The sequence below is a fragment of the Aulonocara sp. 'chitande type north' Nkhata Bay genome, linkage group LG3, assembly GCF_057382095.1.
Source record: "Aulonocara sp. 'chitande type north' Nkhata Bay isolate Kocher_YH1m ecotype deep benthic linkage group LG3, A_spYH_male_GT1.1, whole genome shotgun sequence".
Taxonomy (NCBI): domain Eukaryota; kingdom Metazoa; phylum Chordata; class Actinopteri; order Cichliformes; family Cichlidae; genus Aulonocara; species Aulonocara sp. 'chitande type north' Nkhata Bay.
The window spans coordinates 30,610,758-30,630,577 of record NC_141346.1 but is presented as its reverse complement, the minus strand read 5'-3'; positions in this window follow the sequence as shown (position 1 = coordinate 30,630,577).

The following is a 19,820-nucleotide window of genomic DNA, read 5'->3' as shown; positions in this document are numbered from 1 at the left end:
TAAAACAGAATATTTTGCTATCACCGAGCAACATGGCTAATGCCTTTCACACAGCTTTGTCTCAACTCCAAAGAGCCACAGAAGTAAAAGCTCATAATAATAATTGAAACAATCTTTGAAAAAATGACTTACCAAGCATGGCAAACAACTCAAATATGTAGAGCAAAATGTTCTGAAACGGCTTCACTTCAGCTTCGATTGGAGCCGTGCTGGGGGCGGAGTCTGTGAATTCACTCTATTGGTGTCATAGCCCCTGTAGGAGTTCAGAGTTAAGAGGTCAAGAGTTAATGTTTCCATTTTAACACCTCCAGATTTGACAGAGAAACGCTCATTTTTAACACTCGATTTTAACTACTATCATTTTACACCTCAGAGTTACATTAAAAGAATGTGACTCTGCTTAGAGTAAAATCAACTCTACTTTTGCAAGGAGACTATTAACACCAAAAAATTTAACACTTTTGAATTTGCTGTGTAGTGGTACAATAATTATGTAAAGCTGTATAGTTTATGTCTTGCATATTTCCACAACCATATCCACCATCACATACTACTACCGTTGTATATAGTGTATTATTTTATTTTTTATTTGTTTGTACTTGCATTTTTCCTTCTGATATCTGTACCTGAGCTGAGGTAACACAACAATTTCCCCATCGTGGGATCAATAGAGTCTTAGATTATCTTAAGTCAAATAACTACATTTCCTTTCACTGTCACTTCAATCATTCCCCATAGACTTCCATGTTAAAGTATACAACGTTCCCAACAAGTGTCTTTAAAACCTGGTAGCTGGGGCCACTATGGGTACTTTACCTCTTCAGGTCAGCTCTTAGGGGATGGATTTTTTGTAATCTTTTTTAAAATCTTCTTTAATCTTTTTTTTTTTTTTTTTATCTCGTCTTAATAAGAAAAAAATTCAGTTTGAGGCATAAATGAGATTGACTGGTGCCCCAACATTGACTGAGCTGAGGAGTTGAGAGATTTCTCCCAGGCCTCGCCTCCTTATGATGGACATCTTAACTCTGTGATTACTGTTGGTGCCTTCTGGACCGTTTTTAAAGGATTATTACCTAAATTATGACTTGCTGTGTAAAACAGACATCCCAAAAGATTTTTTTTTTAAAGGTTTGGTGAGTCTCTTTCACAAATTGGAGATAAAGTATCTGCATTTTAAGAGCGGGACCATGCCTCCAAACACGCTCCTTCCGGTTCTTATCTATATATGTTCCCCCAGTTCTACAAGCTGTTTTTTCTCATTTACGTGCCCCACCCTCCCTGCCCTTTTCAATTCTTTAACTTCTTCACTTCTCTTTAGTACATGGCGATCTGCCAGGCTCGGGAGCTGTCGCCAGTCCCCTTCGAGGCCTTCCCCAAACCGCAGCACAGTTCACGTCCAAGCCTTTCATCTTTATCTACTAAAATGCTGTCAAACCTAAAATGTGGACGTGGGCCCAGCTAGCGAATTAGCAGATATGTGTGTGCAGGAGCTGATAACTTCACACTCCTCTCTCCAAATATGGTGACAGGGTGCACATCATTTTTCTACATTGTCTGTGAATTCTAAGCATTTTACATGTTTAATTTTGCATTATTGTGAAATTTAAATATAAACCATTCAGAAATGACCAGTATTGTCTTTGCAACTGAGATAGTTGAGCTGAAATTGTTAGAAAAATTGGCTCGTTTGTGACGGATTGACCCATACAAACTGTATGGGCCGCAGAGGTATGTCCCAGTGCTTCCTAAAGAGGCTCTGCTACTGATCTGACCCTCAATATAATGCCCGCTGTCCCCAGTGCCTATTGTGATTTTTGAAAAGTTCTTTTTCCCATGAAAACTGGCGTCATCCACTCAACGTGTCTGCCTGAAGACTCAGGGAAGGGTCACAATGTTTTCCTGTAATTTTCCCAAGATATTCCCAAGTCCTCTGCTTCCACGTCTGGGACGTCCGAGGCGTTTAAACCACAGAGCTGAAGTTACGAGTGAGCAGAGCAGGAGGAAGAGGAGCCAAAGGGCGGACGTCCCGACTTATCCTGAAGGGACTTTTTAAGGAAACGACACAGACATCATGACGAACGTTAAACGAAGGTGACTCGACCTCAGGCACCTTCAAGGTCATCGTTGACGGGTGTCACTCACACGGTCGCAGAGAGGCTCCTGTAGAATGCCTGTCCATTTCCTGTGCTGGACAGGAAGCTGACAAAAGAAACCCAAAATGCCCTGTTTTTTAGTGTGGGGATGAAAAAAAAAATCAGGCCTCACCTTTATTCCACTGTGGGAACTGTAACTTTGTCCTGTCTCACACACACACAACAAAGAACCCCCCCAACAAACAACAATGCCCATCTTTGTTTGGCCTCCTATCGTTGCGTGCCTGTAAAGCGTGTGGCCTTTTATTGAACGTAGTTTTTAGCTCAGCGGCGGGATGTTTTGATTACAAATTAGCATCAGTACTAATAAGATTTCAGGCTTTAAAAAAGAGTGAATTTAAAACAGAAACAAACATTTAATTTATTTATTTATTTGCTCGTTAAGCGCTGCTCTTAACAAGCTCAGAGGCTGACAGTAAAAACAGCAATGAAGTGAAATGAAGTGTGCGTTACTGCCTGAATGGCTTTTACCATAGACGTTCCCGGCCTCGGCTGTTGTCCTCTCGTGTTTGTTTGTTTGTCTGTTTGTCTTCTGCATTCATGCTTTCAAAGAGTGTGTGTGGGTTTCCAAGCATGCATGTCAGCGTTTATGTGCCTTATTGCACATGTTGGTGTATTACGTTTTAGCCCACACTTCTCTTTTTTTTTGCATTGCGAAGTATATTTGTGTACCCATTGTTTGTGTGTGTGTTTGCAGCAGTTTCTGGTGGTCACAGTTGCACAATATCCCTCTGTGTTGTTGCGAGCAACAATAGATAGTAAAGTTAGTTTCGTACTGTGATGATTGCTCTATAAATCTAAGTGCACACTGAGTGTGTTTTAGTGCAGCTCATTGTTCTTTGTCTCGTGCGAGAGCCGTGCTGGTTGGTCACCGGGCTCTTCATCACCATCTTCATCATCTCTTAGCCCCTCAGCTGCGGTTTTTAAAAAAGTACGCACATACACACCAAGCTGTGCTGTTTGGCAAAGCAGAGTTAATGCTGGTGACACTTCTGAGGAAATGTCGATTTGTCATAAAGAGCTCGCAGCCAGAGTCCGGACCTCCTCCTGGTCCAGTTCAGAAGAGAGTCCAGGTCAAGACCAACATTTTAATAATGTTGTTAAATCCAACACAATAAATTACGAAATAAAACAACATTTCTGCCCTTTCCAGCATTTTTTGAAAACCAATCTTGTTAATAAACTACTGGTAGATCCATAGTTTTGGATGTCTTCAAAAAGGCCACAATGTGTGTTCATTAGGAACAAAGGCTTTGATCTCAGATGTTACCGTGCATTCCTCTTTAACAAAAGCGTGAACCCCACAAAGCAAACTGTGGTTGAACACAGAGCTTTATAGATTTTTTTTTCTAATTAGATTTTATTTTATAGTTTTTTTGTAGTTGAGTTTATTTTTCAGTTCGTTTCCACAGCAGAGCTGCTCGTTTCAGTTTTTTTTATTGTCTGAAAAATGTTTACGTTCACTTCAGTTTTTATTTGTTTCGCTATTAAATTTAAAAAGTTTAAAAAGTTTTTTTTCGAGGCGCCAACCATCAACCAAGACTCCTACCATGTTGCGTGTTTTGAATACAGATGAAATGAAAGGGTGGATAGATCAAAAGAAACTTCTGCTTTTATACACAAAACGATTCTATTCTATCTTCATCATTTATTTGGTTTATCATTTCAATATATATTTTTGTCAAAAACGGATCATTTGAGCATAAAACTGATTTTTTTCTCCTCTTTTGCTTAATGTAAGTTTGATTGTTTAGCAAAATGAACAAATTAAGTCAAATGTAAGCAAAGAGAAGACCTCTAACTTTCAGGTACAACTATAAAATAACTGTTTAACACTTCAGTTCAACAATAGCTAAAGTGATGTAACCTTGAGGCTCCTCAGGAGCTGCTCAATATTGTCACACAGTAACATGAAAAATATATATTTTTTAACCTGGTTTGCTATATAAGCATTTTAACCTGCCTCTAAGAGTGCACATAAAGCGCAACTAGCCATGCTCAGTGGACTCATTTGTTTACATTTAGGTCGCGCATCACCATCTGCTAGCATCTCTTCTGTTCTTCATGGTGTTTCCTTGTCAAGTCGTGAAACAAGTTTGATGTTTCCACCTGCAAAAAGTCTTTTTGCATGCTTTGCAAAGGTTCTGTATTGGTTTCATAAGCTTTATGCTTTGGCTTCTAAAAGTGCGAACAAGCTTATAACTGCATCCAACAATGCATGCGCCTCTTTAGGAGTTTTCTCACACTTGAGGATGGAGTGGTCTGATGGTGGTGTAAGAACTCCTTATTGAGGGTTTCTTTTGATTGTATGTCATAGTAGTCACATTTTTTGCATAACAGATACTGTATGTCACATGTAGTTAACTGGGTGAGTAGATTTCACATCTATCTAACCAATAGGACACATTGTATTTTTCGTCTTCCCTTCTGTTAGTTACTCGTTTTTTCATTTCCTTGTTCTTTTTCCTTTTTGCTCTTCCAGGCACAGATTTTTCTGACTCATGCAATGAAAATATCCACGACGTTTAGATGTTTTATTTTTTTGACCTATGTAAGATGTGGTTCTGATTGGATTTTACTGGTCGTAGTTAAGTGACCTATCACAGGTGATGTACTGTAAGTGTCATGATCCACTAACATTCTTAGTTTTTGTGTTTTTGTATTTTGTTCTTTTATTCCATGGTCCCTTGGCTGTTCTGTTAAGATGTTGCTTATTTGATTTCCCCTCGTGACTTACCCCCTGTGTATCTGTGAGTCCTCGTTTCCCCTCGTGTTTTATTCCATGTTTTCCCCAGGTCAGATAAGCCAATAAGTATGTCATATTCAGTTAGCAAATTTTCTTCACGCTCAGACTTGAAACTGTGAAGCATTAGCAGAATGCTAGACTCAAGTGAGTCAACTGGATTGAGTTCAAAAGCTTCATCTACAACAAGAGTTATAAATGGCAAACAGTCACTAGAATACTTTCTTTCTGACATCACACACTTCCCTGTACCGACCCGGCACCCAATATTTAACCCCTTCCAGACCTTCCAGTGTCACGACATTTCTCAGTAGCGCTGCATGCCAGCCACCATGAACCACCGAGACGAGTTCACCCTGCGTGTGCAGATGTTTTAGAATGAATATCCAGCAGGCCTGCTCAGTATATTCTGTGCTATTTATCTATTTATTCTTGGATCTCTAACTCTCTGAGAGGTTTCAGTCTCGGGGAGTAGACGATCCCCAGCTTAATACTTTTATCCCATTATAATATTGCGAGCTTCTCCCAGTGGATGTGAGTGTGTGCCATCTTCTTACCTTATCCTGAAACATTAGAAGGCTGAAGAATGTCGACTGCTGTGTAAAGAAACTGGAAGCTGGAAAAGCCATTTGCAGTCATTTTTTTTTAACCCAGGTCTTTAAAAAATATATATATTCACTTCAATCTTTCACATTATTCTTTTATTTTCCTTTTAAAGCAATATAACTCATGTTTTCCTTGTATTCTGCTGTTTTTTTTTTAACTTTCCTGTCTGCTTGCTGTGCTTCTCATTAATTTTATTGCCAATTCTTCCCCCTTTTTCACCGTTGCCTCCATTCGTCTTGCTGTATTTCTTTAAATGAAATGGCCCATTTATGTGTAATTCCTAAAGCCGAGGCTTATAGCGCTATAGTAAAAGTTAAAGCGGTGCAGACTAAACATTTGGACTCAGAATGATGAAAAATGACCAATCAGACAGCTGGGATGCCGGCCAGCTCCATGATGTAACATCCCGTTGGGCTAAATCCTTTTATTTTAGGGTAACTTGGAGCCTTTCATTCTTCCCCTTTGCATCCTCGAGAAGGCGCACATGCAGTCTCATATCCTTTCGCTCACCTCTGTGAATGGGAGCCGGAATAATGGGCTTCAGACGTCAGAGAGGAAACGACCCAAACATTATTCCAATAGGTTTTTATTGCTGCGATTATTAGATTTCATAAAATAAATCCATTTTAACGGAGGTTACCGCTTGTTTTCCCAGCCTGTTTCAGGGTTGTCGTGTGTGCATGTGCACAAACCCAAACTTTTAATGTTTTACGCATGTGTGAGCAAGTGTGTGTGTGTGTTTCTGACATTTAATGACACTGGTGTGTGCTCATATGTGTGTTTGCATGTTCGGAGCTACAATAGAGCTATACATTAATGTAAGTTTTGTTCCTCAGCTCTGCTCAGTTTCCACTTAACATAAAACTATTTCCCTTATTAGTCTGCTCTAATCGGCTGACCTACTATATGATTGTGTGTAACAGGAGTGTATTAACAGATATTTTCCACATGCAAGTGGGTCAGAGTGCACTTTCCATCATGCTGTCAGTGCTTAATTATGTCTCTAAATGTTTGTGGGTATGTTGCATTGCCTTAAATATCCCTAATGTAGTGTATGTTAGTGCTGGCTGATACTGCAAAATTTGTTACCAATCTGATACCATGTACAAAAAACGTTTTGTTTTTTTTAATTCTGTGCACTATATATACTAAACTTTGAGTATGATACCGATACCAGCGTTGGTGTCAATATCGGCATCGATAAATATTTGGCTTGATCAGCCAACGTCTTCATCTTGTTTGCACAAAAATAGATATCAAAACCCCAGATAATCGTTGATTTACAAATCCACTGAATTTTTTTCACCCAGTAAAAGTTTTTACAGAGGTCATGTCAGACAGTCTTTTTCTTATAGACTTCTATAGGTCTGGAAGTCTTTTTGCAACCATAGTTAGCGCCATCATCATTCAGATAGAATGCAGGTTTCAGGCACATCCGTATTGTTTACACTGCATTATATTGGCTCTGTTGTTTATAAATGCATGTGATTGGAGGACGTTGCTCAGTGCTGAAGTGCGGTCATTATTGTGCTTTTACCAGTTTTGGGACGGTGGGGCTTCAGATGCACAGACAGTACTTGGAAGTCCCTTTATGAAGCTTTCAGTTTTTGTGTTTTTTTCCACCTCCACTTTGCTCTTTTTGGAATTCATGCTTCAAAATTGTGTGATTTACAGAGAACATGACAAACAACATTATAACATTGGCTTCCATTCATTAATATGTGGTTGGAAACAATCGTACCCAGCACAAAAAGAAAGAGGAGTCATTATTGAATCAGACTCATTCTAAATTCCCTCGCTCACTTGCATCTGTAATCTGCATAAATCTGCATACGGCAGAAAATATGGAGATCCATCTTATTTTCTTATAAACACATGAAGCAAGATAATTTCTATTTATTTGGCCTTCCAAGCATGCTAAATGTTATCTTTATATAACTATATGAGCTATACTTTATATGAATATTAGTCACACCCTTTATATTACCTAATATGTATATATAAATAACTTATTAAAATATGATCATCTTAACATCTTCTATATACATGAAAGAAAGAAAATGATGAAGAGATGGTGGTACTGATGATAATGATGATGATGAGATGATTATGACAGTGGGAAGAAGATAATAATGATGATTTTTATTATAATAACTATTATTTATATATTTTATATTGGATGTTGTTATTGTTATTGATTCTTTTAAAATAATTCTTCTCTAGTCTGTATCTCTCCTGTAAAATAGTCAGATGTCTATTCTCATTAATGTACAGAATTCACCTGCTTGCTGCTACTACTGCACATTCACCCAATGTATATACTACATATATATATATATATATATATATATATATATATATGTATGTATGTATATATTAGGGGTGCGAGGATATTCGTATCGATATTGAACCGTTCGATACAGTGCTTTCGGTTCGGTACGCATATGTATCGAACAATACAAAATTTTTCATTTATTTTATCAACTTTCCTTCTGACGATGCTGTCTGTGTTGAGCGCTCAGTGGATCTGCGCTCGACAGTGCAGCCTAGGCGGAGTAGTCGAGCGCAGATACACTGAGCGCAGGGCAAGCTAGCGAGACAGAAGTTAAGCTCTCCTTGCAACATGGCAAATTGAACCTCCCCCACCCTCATTCAGATCTGGCGTTTGGAACTATTTTGGTCTTCATGTGACGTATGACCCTGAAGGTAAGCGCGTCATGGACTCTCGCGCTTTCTCCCGACTTTTCCTGACATGATTCTGCGCGTGGACGGAGCAGCAACACAGATGACTCGACTAACGTACTGCCACCTGCTGGCATAATTAGACAGCAAGAAAAAAATCTGGAAACTAAACTTCATTTTAACCCTTGACTATTGTATGACACGCACACATCAATGAAAACTAAACACATTTTTGCTATAAATTCAGTTAATTTTAGTTAGTTTTGTGAACACTCATTACAGTTTTAGTTAGTTTTCCTTTTTTTGTTTTTATTTTTATTTCCGTTAACGAAAATGTTTTTTCACTTCTAGTTTTCGTTATTTCGTTAGTTTTCGTTAGCGATAATAACCTTGATTTAGACAGCCGTTAGCACATGATTCTCCTTATGGGGACCTGATATGTTTAATATGCTGCTGAGAATATTGCCCAGAAGAAGCGTATAGTATAGCTTTTAGTTTGGAAAGAGCCATTTCCCTGTAATACACTCTTTTCCAAAGATGAGTGATTTCTCGATCATATAGTTTTTTTTATTACTTTGTTGTTTCAGCAACATTAAATTTAAAAACTGTACTTTTGAATTAAAATATATATTTATCATTTTAATAAATGACAAATAAAAAAGGCATGAACATTTTTTTTGTATCGAAAAAATATCGAATCGTGTCACCAAAGTATCGAACCGAACCGTGAATTTTGTGTATCGTTGCACCCCTAATGTATATATATATATATATATATATATATATATATATATATATATATATATATATATATATATATATATGTGAAAATTCTGTCTATTTTCTGCTGCTTATCCAGGTTTGGGTCAGGGGAGCAGCAGCCCTCTGTGAGTCCGGGATCTGACACATCATAAAGAACATTGAGCTTTTAGATTAAACTCCTTAAAAATATATATACATGATTTATCATTGTTTTTAAGGCCCACACCCACAGGTCCAGCTAGTAAGAAGTGTAGGTGTGTACCCTTCCTTAGAATTTAATAGGTTCTTTGTTTTGGACAGAATAACTTTGATTTTTTTCTTTAATATAGTGAGTGTGTTGTTTCCATGTACTTAATATGTTAATCGTGGGAATTTACACATTGGCTTAAACACCATACTATCATGTAATATTCAAAAGTGACTAGCAGAATAGCTCATTCATGGTTGATAGTGAATGGTGAGAATTGCCAGACAGGCAGTTTCGCCTGATGGTGTTTCTTTTTGTGGTCATGTCTTTTTTTTTTTCTTGTTTTTTGTTCATTTACTTTGTTTCAATGTCTTTGTGCAAACCTCTGTGTTGGCTTCATTTTCCAACAGCTGGAAAATGAAGCCAACACAGAGGTGCAAGAAATAGTTCCCAACTTAACAGAAAACATAAATATGATTGCAACCTGGCACTAAAACTTGTGTAATATGCAACATACTTTATATTGAAATACTAAAAGCACAACTTTTAAATGTATATGCCTCTTTGAATCCTGCAAATCTTTTGGGGGTCTTGTTACAATGCACTGTGGTGTGTATCAGTCTGAAGTTGTGTCAGACAACTCGTGGTGCAGCGGTAATTATATTACAGTGCCCATTGTGGCTTTGAGACCTCCTACTGTGAGTATTATGAGTCCAGCACATGTGGCACAAACACACAGGATGTTTCACATACTTCATTAATCTAAGGTTTTATGGTAAATGTACACTGTAATCCATGTAGCCAGTGGGGCGGTACAACCATGAATGTATGCCAGTGAGTGTTATTAATGTTGACTAAGGTGACCACACACACCCACGCACTTTCTGCCCCCTGCTGTTTTAGGAGCCATGGTTTTGATCAAGCAGACCGAGACCTCTCACTGGTTGCTGGCAGATTTCCAGCAGCCAATCACAAGCCTCCGCCAATTAGAGCTGAAGGTAGAGAGCACAGAACATTTAATGGAGCTTTTACAGGCTTGTTGGTGTGTGTTTGTATGTGTGTCTGTAACATAATACATGGTATTTCTGTGTGTTTTTAAAGTATATCATGTATATTTTCATGTGTGACAAATTCTTGCGTGTGTGTGTTTTGCAGATTCAGCGGCAGAGTAACCCATTAGCATAACAGCTCTGTTGCACTGCCCAGGCTATTACGGTGCAGTTTTCTCTCTCTCTCTCTGTGTGTGTGTGTGTGTGTGTGTGTGTGTGTGTGTGTTGTGCTTGTGACCTTCATCACAGTCTCACCAGTTGATTTAGCTTTACCCCCCCCTAAGGTAATGTATGTTTTTTTTTGTTTCAAGGCAGCTTCAATAATTAATCAGGACTTTTTAACTCTGTGTGTGTGTGTGTGTGTGTGTGTGTGTGTGTGTGTGTGTGTGTGTGTGTGTGTGTGTGTGTGTGTGTGGGCGGTCAAGAATTTAAAATGCTTCCTCTGCATATTGCGAGAAACCAATAAGGGGAGTGGATATAGTAGGCTTTCCATAGTAGCCTGGTGGTAAGGGGTCAGAGGAACATTCCAGGTATGTCACGTTTGCAAGTGTTTCCAGGCTGATCTGATGGGACCCAACTTCAAAAGTAAATGAGACTGTAAAGCATTCTTTGGTAAGGACCACCTACATTTTTGTCCTTTGTTTTCTTCAGTTCATTGCAAATAGATGTCTATTTATTATATACACCTCAAAAAATTAATAAATAAAGGAACACTTTTTAATCAGAGTATAGCATCAAGTCAGTTAAACTTCTGGGATATTGATCTGGTGAAATAAGTAGCAGAGGCAGTTGGTTATCAGTTTCAGCTGATTAGCATTCTTCATTAGTGTTAAGGATATTCCAGGAGACAGAGAGTTACTCTAGGAGAGCTGGACAGGGCTGTAGAAGGCCCTTAACCCATCAAACGATGGGAATCTGCTCCTTTGCACAAGGACCACTAGGGTGAGCACTGCCAGCCACAAAATGACCTCCAGGAGGACACTGGTGTAAATTTCTTTGCCCAAAAATTAGAAACTGACTTCATGAGGGTGGGTTGAGGGACCATCATTCTCTAGTGGTTGGCATTTGCCATAGACTACCATTAGGTGTTGAGATGAATTGGCAGTGAAGAAGGCGCAGCAGTGCCTCTTCTTTCTCAGGAGACTGAAAAGATTCGGCATGAGCCCCCGCATCCTCAGGACCTTCTATCGCTGTGCCATTGAGAGCATCCTCACTGGATGCATCAGCACCGCCTACAACCACAAAGCTCTCCAGAGAGTAGTGCGGTGTTCTAAACGGATAATTGAAGGTGAGTTTCCCTCCCTCCAAGACATCTACAGGAAGCGCTGCCTGAGGAAAGCAGGAAGGATCATCAAGGACTCCAGTCACCCCAGCCATAAACTGTTCAGACTACTTCCATCAGGAAGGAGGTTCTGCAGCATCCGGTCCCGTACCAGCAGACTGAGAGACAGCTTCTTCCATCAGGCCATCAGACTGCTGAACACGTCATAGACACCTCACCTTCACTACTGGAACTTCAACATTATGCACTCCACACTGTATATAAATGCCACTTGTTTTGCACAATATCCAACTACCAACCTCTGTATATTTTATATATTTTATTTATTGTTTACTCTATTTAATTTGTAAAATATGTACACACACACACACACACACACACACACACACACATATATACACACACATGGACATACATATCTAGTATACACATTCAGTAATATGCATACACTCTTATATTGTACATATATTTATTCATATAATTCTCAGATTTAGCCATTCTTATATTTTGCTTGTTCTTATGTTATTGTACTTTGCACACCTCTGTTGCTTGTGAAGCTCGCACACAAGAATTTCACTCACATGTGCTGTACCAGTGTACCTGTACATGTGATGTGACAATAAAAGTGATTTGATTTGAATTCCATGGGTTCACTGTCAGATCTCAAACTGGTGCAGTGAATCCTGTATTGTTCCCACTGTACGACAATGCCCAGCGTCATGTGATGACAAGTATGCAGGGGGTTTCTAAAGGATGAAGGAGTTGATACCACTGACTGACCCCCAATGTTCGCCTGACCTAAACCCAGTAGAACACTTCTGGGACATTATGTTTCAGTCCATCCAATGTCTCCAGGTTACACCTGCGACACTCCAACACACCATCTGTAGTTTCATTAGGAGTATTCCTTCACATTGTCAATATTGCACACAAGCATGTAATGGTGCATACAAACTATTGAGCACCGTTTTGAGTTGCTGTAAAGAGATTATAATAAAATGGACCGGATTGGTGCATAATTTTTTCACTTTAGTTTTCAGATTGTCTTTGAATTCAGCCCTCTGTAGGTTGATAATTTTTATTTCCATATTTCCAACAATGTGCATAATTTAATTCCCAACACATTACCCAGTTCATATCAGAATATATATCCAGAATGGCTTTTTGTTCCATTGACATCTGATGTGTTTTCTAAGTGTTCCTTGACGTTTTTTCCAGAAAAAAAAGATCAAGCAAGCATGAGGTGGAAAAAAATGAGCATCCTTCCCAGAAAACAACCCATTAGCTCATTTTTACAGCTCTCATTTTGTCATTGGGTTTAAAATGTAAGTGCCCTCTGGCAGCAGTATGAATAAGCAATTATAAAATGTAAATATAAAAATGTCTGCTCCATCACCTTAAGATGACATCATATTTAAAGTTGTCTCCCAAGCTAACCAAACTGCAGACTACAGCAAGTGGTCCTTCCCAGATAAGACCGAGACCTCTTGGTTTGAAAAATGACAATACGTTAGTGCCAAAACCTTTGGTTCCTGGAATGGCCACTTGTGGCTGACTCAAAAAGCAAGCCAATCCCCATAGATCCCCTTGTTAAAATTCCATAAATTTATATGTGGGAATAAACATCTTTACAGCTTGGTTCTAAAATCAGTGTCATCAGTGAGGACCCAAACCCTAACAAAAGGACTTTTTTTTTAGAGAAAAAAGGGTAAATGGCTTTTGATGTGTTTCAGCTGCAATCATTCTTTGCTCCCTGATTTTTCTTATGTTTCTTAAAAATGATATCTTTTATCATAGACTTAGACCTCACAGGGTAGAACAAAAAGAAAGAAAAGTAAAGCAAAGACAGTTATTGTCAAACGATTTCCATCTACTTGTTTTCTGCCCCTTATCCAATTTAGGGTCCTGAGAAAGCTTGAGTCTGCAGCTATTCTAGAGCAAGATTGATGGGCACACTCCAAATCACTAATTCACCTAATAGTCATATCATTGGTCTATTGCAGTATCCAGAATCCACATATATATATATATATATATATATATATATATATATATTTATATATATATATATATATATATATACGTAACAATTATCTATGTCTGTGTAATGCGCCCATACAGTATATTATTAGTCAAATGTAGTCCCTTCTGGTATCTAACCTCCTCTAAAGATTTGTTGAATTTCACTCACACTTGGCATTCCCCCCCCCCCCCCCCCCCCCCCGTCAGCTAAGTGGTCACATCACTGTTCAAAGGCACTTGAGTAAAGAAAGCAGGAGAGCGGTGTTGTACCCTGCTGCTGATCATTAACCCTGTCTGACCTTTTTCTAAGTTATACAGATTATTCTCAGACGCAATCAAGCATTGCACTGGTTCATGTGGCTATTTAATGATGATATCCTTCATGTATTACTCTGTACATGTTCTCTTCCTTCTAATGTTTGATAAATGGACACTCCTTCACTTAACCCAGGAGAAAAAAAAGAAAATCTTACACACAGAGATACATAAAACCCATAAAAATACAACTTAAATATACAAAACTGATTTTAAACCTTAGACAAATAAACCCAATAAACTCAAACATAAACCTACTACACACACACACACACTTGCATACACATGCTCCCAGCAACTGCTAAAGACCATTTGTATAAAAAGGGAGGAAAGAATAAATAAATGTTTTCAGTAGCTGGAAAGTTATCAAGTCTGTAGTGGGAAGGCTACACAGACTAACACCAGTCTAGACCCTCACACAGGGAAACACACACACACAAACACACACACACGATCGAGCACCAACACAAATAACGGCAGAAAATGTATCACAGACTGCCAAGGCCATGGTCCTCCCTTTTATCACAATAAATCACAGCAAAAAGTTGGAATGGTACGGCTGAGTGTGGATGTGTGCGTACAAGCTCGTGGGCCACTGTCTAAGCATTGCCTTTGTTTTCCATCCCACTTAAAAAGGTCAGAGCCCTCGGGAGTCATTATATCACCCTGATATTAATGCCTGTGAGCCAAGAAGAGTGTGTGTTTGTGTGTGTCAGCCATGTGTTTCTACTAATACAATGGGCCTGAAAAGTAGAGTTCATTATTTTAGTAATGCCTGTTTCTGCCTGTATGTTTGATATCTTTAAATTAATCCATGTCGGTTTGTGTGGTTCCTTCCTGAGTTCAAACAATGAGTAACAGCCGAGTCGCACTCGGTGTTGGCATTTTGTCTTCATTTATACTCGTCCACTTCAATGGAGTGCCAGTTTAAATCAGTTCCAGCTTAAATCAGAAAGAAAACCATACAGACAGATCTTTTACGAAGAACAAAAAAAGTTTATTTTAATGTCTACATGTTATCTGGTTCACTTCCCTGTAGTTTCCATGTTTGCTAAAAGTTTACACGATTATTTAAAGCCGGTTCATTAAACCGAAATATATAAACAATAGATAGAAAAGAAATATGAAAGAGATTACCCACAACGATGAATGCACAAAGAATCATCACTCAGTGCTTTTAGTTGTATTGTTTTTATATACCAACCCTTAGTTTTAAAGTTGGTATCTGGGTCTGGGTGCAGTTCCCTCCTCCAGGGGCAAGGGTACCTAGACCCGGTTTGTAGAGTACGCTTGGGGAGTGTGATCGTGTGTACAGCGTCTCTTTATGTTTGTCTCCACGTTGGTTGAGTGTGGAGTAAGTGCATATGAGAACATGAGGGTGGGAATGGATGTTTGTATATGTGTGTGTCTGTATTTCTGTGTCTATATGTCAGGTTGGGTGTCAGGCGCCACCTCTCTGGGGACATCTTAGGCCCTCCAAGGTTTGGAGGCCTATCTCCCCCTACCACCACTTCCCCTGCCAGTGGCGGACTCCCTCAGACATCGGTGCGTTGGTGGTTCTTTGTGTCCGGGGATGGGCGTCCGGGTACACACCGGCTGACTCCTTGGTGGCCGCATATCGGGGCCTGGAGCCTGGGGCTCACTCGGGCCACTTCGGAGGTGGGGTGCCCCCGGCCTCTCGGCCTGGGGCTCGGTCACTCAGGCACAGCTGGCTGCTGGCGGAGCTCACGGGCGCGTCACTGCAACTCCCCCTGGCTTCTGCTCCGCGGCTGCTGAGTGAGCCCTCATCTGGGACTCTCCTCAGCTCTTTCTGGGACAGTGGCGCGGCTGCCCCTCTGTTGGTCTTCCTTGGTCTCTTGTGTTCTGGGGGCCTCTGGATGTCTGGAGTTTTGATCTCCTCCATACCTGCTTCATGCCCTGGAGGACGGGGCTGTGGCCCCCCCACACCCTCTAGCAGATCATTACATGAAGGAACCTTTTAAAAAAAAAAAACAAGCGCGTCCATGCTCACAGGTGTACACATGGGTGATCACACCCACAAACTACACCCTTTTTGGCTCCTACCTCAAAGCACACTGTGTTCTGTTGATCTTATGTGCTGCACAATAATGTTTAACATTTAGTATTTACTGTCATATTCCCATATATCATTGTGATGTTGTTTATTCTATTACTCTTGTTCTCTTCTGCTTGTTTTCTTTTTTCTTTCTCAGCAGGTGATCCAGGTGATCAATAGATGCATTTTTTTTTCTTATTTTTTTTCTGCTCATTCTGTTGGTTTTTGTCTTTTGCCCTTCTCCACCGTCCCTCTTCTCAGTTGTTTCTCTTTCCCTCTTTCTTTCTCCCCTTCTTTCCCCCAGTCAAGTCTGTCCCATATTCAGCAAGTGAAAATAAAATGAACAATAAAAGGTGAATCAAATGGACCATTACGGCAAGGCTGGGATGGTCAATTTGGTAAAGTAAATCCGTTGGGCATCTTTCTTTGCCTTTAGACAACAATTCTGATGGCAAAAAGAGCCAAACGGGACAGGCAAAAAAAGAAAAAAAAAGTTCGTATCTGAATTGGTTTGGGGTGGTGAAGACCAAATATAGAGCTCAAAGGACGGTGATGAAACGGTAGGCAATTATCTGCTAACATTTGTCATTGTAAAATCATAATGTGCATTTTTGTGTATTTATATGTATGGAATTGTGATTTTTTTTTTTGTTTATAGCTTGTTCCAAAAACAATTAGTTTTAAAGCTGTAAAAAGTAACTTCCTGCTGTAAAATGATTATGAAAGTAATACTTTTTTTTTTTTTACAGTTAGTGATTTTTATTTTCGTGCAGACATGTTTCACCTGGAAAATTTTCCTCTGGATTAAAAAAAATGTACCTCAGGTGGTTGGTACAGTTGATGCTCAGTTTCTTACTTTTAGGACTTTTTTTTTTTTTTTATGTTTTTTTCTGCTTTTTCTTCCAGGATCAAACACAGACCCACTACTTCACTGCTAAACTACTCCTACAGGCAACGTAAATGTCGAAGTGGGGTTTTCATTATATTTTAAGAGTTGCCTCTGTTTTTACAGGCCAGGTTGCTACAATATAACCTTTCTCCACAGTAAGTGAATGGGAGCCATATGGAAAACATGGTACTGTACCTGAGCTGCTATTTTGGTCACACAGACAGAGTATTGTACACATAAAGTTTAAGAGAAAGAAGGGATAGGTTAACAGACAGATATCTAAAAAAGGAAGGATCGATAAAAATAAAAAAATGAAACAGAAGAAAATGATATCAGAGTAAAAACAAGATCCCGTTTGTGAAAGTCTTACTGCAGTCAAAAATGAGGACAGGTCTTCTGTCTGCAATTACATGTGGATATGGACAAGCAGCTGCCACATGCGACCATCATCTATGAGACGACAAAAACACAAATCACCCCCATTACTTTGTGTCTTGACAAAATGTTCTGTGAGCCCACAGAGGTTGGATGTAGAGTTTTGTTTGGATGGTTACTCCAAAGTCCTCAAGCATATGGGCAATAGAGGACAGGTGAGGAGAAGGGCCACAAAGAAAGCCACTAGATAGCCAGGGCTGATCTATCCTTGGGCGGCTGTTAATGGAACCAAACCTATTATTAGATTTTGATAGAATTTACTCTGCACAACTTTTACTATAAGGTTATTTTATTCTGACCAGCAAGCTGGGGCTTGATTAGCCCTGCTTGGTTTGGTTGTTGATACGGAGAGACCAGGAACACCCTGTGACTGCAGAAAAATCAAAAGATGGAGGGGGGATGTTTTCTTATTGAGGTTTTATTATTGAATGCAAAACGTACTTTATTGTTACTGTTTTGCTGTATTTGAGAGAATTTATTATCATGGTGCGGGGCAGGCAGGGTAGGACCCAAACTGTAGGACTCTCAGGCAGAACTAAACTTAAAGGCATCTTTATTGCTGGGTTTAGAGACAAAAAACTGAAAAGACACTAGGTGGACAGAATATGCAGCATTGAGAGAGATCGCAACAGGGAGCAGAAGGAAATGCAGACAATAAAAACAAGGGAATCAGGGCAAAGAGGAAACACCTGGGGAACATGGCTGGATGTAATCTAATCGATGAGACAGAGGATGCAAAACTGAACATGATGCGCAAAGGACAAGTGACTATCAGAATAAAACAGGATGTGCAAGAAACACACACCAAGATGCAGAATAAGACACACAAATTGATGTGGGAAGACAACAGCACACATGGTAGACGAGCATGACAGAGCTGAAACACAGAGAGAGCCAGGGAGCTAGAGAGCAAGGGACAAGAGAGTGAGAGGGAGACAAAGGGAGAGAGACAGCAAAAGAAAAAAGAGAGCAACACTAAACTTGACATCCATAAACAGACCTTATAGACTACACACCACGGACACCAAAACTCAAATTAACCCTTTAAGACCTACCATAGAACCAAGTCCGCCAGAGCTTACTTTATATTTTTACATGCTGTAGTGCCATTTCTGGGAGCATTTCAAGTTGCTATACATTAATACAACTGTTATAGCCCAAATTTAAATAATATGTATGCATTAAGTGCATAGTAACTACATAAATTGCAAAAAAAGTGCAATAGACTACAAAAAAATTGAAAATTGTTTTTTTTTTTTTTTTTTTTTACATATATTTCTAATTAGAGAAATTTAAGAGGCTTATCCCTCAAAACTTTAAATACAAAAAAGTTGAAAAAATAGTTTCCCACCACAGGAAATTTATTTTGAGTGTCTTCCTAGTTTTATTTTTGAGATACACCAATTTTTATATACTGCAGGAAAAACGAAAAACAATCCTATTATGCAAATTTGCAAAGAAAACAGCAGGTGCATCAAAATAAACTATTTAAAGCAGTGCAGTTTGAGTTCTAAGCATCCCAGCAACTATTCAGAAAAGCTTGATGTCAAACATGACTTTTAAAAACACCACTATAGGCTTATAAGGCCTATAAGTATAAAACTGCATTTTCCGCGAAATTACCGCCATTACCTGCCCGAAACCAGAAGTGACGTCATGTCACTTCTGGTTTCGGGCAGGTAATGGCGGACATGCGATAGTTCGCGCTGACGTCTATTTCAATGTAGGAAGTGTTATGAACAGCTGATCGGATCGGCAAAGCGTGTTTCTGGAATATTATGCTTTTGTTGCTGCAAGTGCTTTTAATGCAATCTTTGCAAAGCGATATGTGGAAGGAAACCGTGACCTAGGACAAGCTGATGGCACAAGATGTAATTTCAACTCCTCCGGTTTCATATGCAAAAAAAATTATTGCGCTAGCTTACGTGGTTTCAGTTCTACAGGGATTTAAAAATAGTTACGCAAAACGGAGCGTGCCCGCTCTGACCTGTTTTAAAGGGATAAGTGTCTGAATAACCTGAGAGAAATGAGCAAAACACTAAGCAAACTCAAAAACCTGGGTCAAAGAAACATGATCATGACAGTTTATCAGATTCTCAGCAGCTGGACCACACCTTAAATAATCCCCTTCTTCATCTATAAATGCTTACTTGTTCTCGTTACTGCACGACACCCTCCCAGAGTTTATTTTTCTGATTGTTGACCTCTGTCAAAGGGATCTGCCAGGCATTTAAGAGAAAACTCTGATCCTCAGTGAGGCCTTTGCCAAACTGCAGCCTCCTAATGGAACATCTAAGCCAGCAATTATATTCTTTTATTTAATTTTGCACACCAGACTTGAAACTGCACATGAATAGATTTTGTTTTTCCATAGCACTTACATTCCACCTGTTCCCCCTGAAGAAAATCTTCCTTAACTAGTCACTAATTTGTCTGAAAACTATGGATATTCATTCTGCAAAGCAACCAGATGCTAATTAATATAATAGACACATTTTCTTTCTTTTTCTGGATGCACATTAGATAATCTTTTTCTTCACCCTATGTCTAGCATCCTCCTCTATCACACCAACCCTCTCCATGTCCTTATTCACTACATCTATGAACCTTCTCCACATTTAAAGTCCCTACTATCTCCT